This window comes from Lemur catta, chromosome 1, assembly GCF_020740605.2.
Source record: "Lemur catta isolate mLemCat1 chromosome 1, mLemCat1.pri, whole genome shotgun sequence".
Lineage (NCBI taxonomy): Eukaryota > Metazoa > Chordata > Mammalia > Primates > Lemuridae > Lemur > Lemur catta.
The window spans coordinates 219,943,562-219,943,964 of NC_059128.1; positions in this window are offsets into that span (position 1 = coordinate 219,943,562).

Genomic DNA, 403 nt, shown 5'->3' on the forward strand with positions numbered 1-403 from the left:
CCCCTGGCACTGTGCTCCCTGTTCTGGAAAGAAGAAATCTACCACCTGGTGAGGCCGCACCATGTGCCTGGCACTGAGCAGAGGTTCTAAGCCCATAACCCCTTTCTGGAAGATGGCACACAGGGTATTTCTATTCCTACCCTCACCCCACATTGTCCCCCATTCCCTGTGTTTCTTAGGGTCTCCTTATTCCCTCTGCCCTATTCATGCAGCCCCAGACTCACTCCCTCTGGGCCCCTTTCTTCCCCATTCTCCCAGCAGCCCAATGCTGGGGCAGGACAAGGCAGCCCCTGGGGAGGGAGGACAGGGCCCAGAAGCCTGGGGGTGGGGTGGCCTGCACATTTCTCCTCACCCCTCCCCATCTGCTTGGCTGGGAGGCGGGACAGGAGCAGAGCAATGTATC